The following is a 1,015-nucleotide window of genomic DNA, read 5'->3' on the forward strand; positions in this document are numbered from 1 at the left end:
TACATCTACTTGACTTGAGATAAACTTGACAAATATACATTAAATTGAATGCAGCCCCCTGACAGTACCTCTCCTTAAAGGGTAAATTATTATCATAACAATTTAATAATGTCCCTGTTTTGCTTCGTTGGCCTCGGAATCCGTGCTTCCCCATTTCTCTGTCGGCCAGTTGTTGGACCCCTCTGGATACTATATAGTTAGTTTTTGGGATGTGCAGTGTGGGTGCGGGGCAGGGCTGTGCTCCGGTTTGTTCTGGGTTTGTGCCTGGAGTTCTCGGCCCTTGACGGGTGGGTGGTTGGCATGCAGATGATTTTGCCTTGTTGCTGGTTTGGCTGGTGTTGCACGGCGGCCGGGGGGCGTGCTGGGCATGGGGGATGTCGGCTGACACCGGCGGCCTTAGTTTTTTCCGGCGGTTGGGGGGACAGCGGACTTTTATTGGCGGGTGCACGGTGTCCTGTGCGGCGCGTTTGCTGCCGTGCTGGGACTTGCTGCTGGTGTTTCTCTCCGCTGGCTTTCGCTGTCGTGTTGTTCCGTTTGCTCTCTCTCGTTTGCCCGACCTCGCACGCGGGATTCGCGGTGGGGCGCTGCTCTTCCGCGGGTTACGCTTTTTGCGTTCCGTCGGCATTACGTTGTCAACTGGCATTTGGGTCGGGGTCTTCTGCGTTTGCATCGCGGTGCATCTGGGAGTCTTTGTTTTTTTTTTTATTTGATTTATTCTTTTTCTTTCTTCCACCCCTATTGGCTACTGGGGTTCTTGCCTGCCTGTTGCTTGGGCAGGTGTGACACAGTCGTGGCGTCCCACTCTCACTAACAACTACATTCTTTAACAGGCTTATGCGCACACACATGTACACACACACACACATACAGACACATTCACCCACACGCACACAGACACACACAGACACAAACAAACTTAGGTTGTCCCTGGTAGAATTATTCCTGATGCTTTTCTTTCAGTTACTTATTTAAATTAATTATTATTCCAGCTCTCGTGGCTGTGTTGTGTTGCTTA

The sequence above is a fragment of the Micropterus dolomieu genome, linkage group LG02, assembly GCF_021292245.1.
Source record: "Micropterus dolomieu isolate WLL.071019.BEF.003 ecotype Adirondacks linkage group LG02, ASM2129224v1, whole genome shotgun sequence".
Taxonomy (NCBI): Eukaryota; Metazoa; Chordata; class Actinopteri; order Centrarchiformes; family Centrarchidae; genus Micropterus; species Micropterus dolomieu.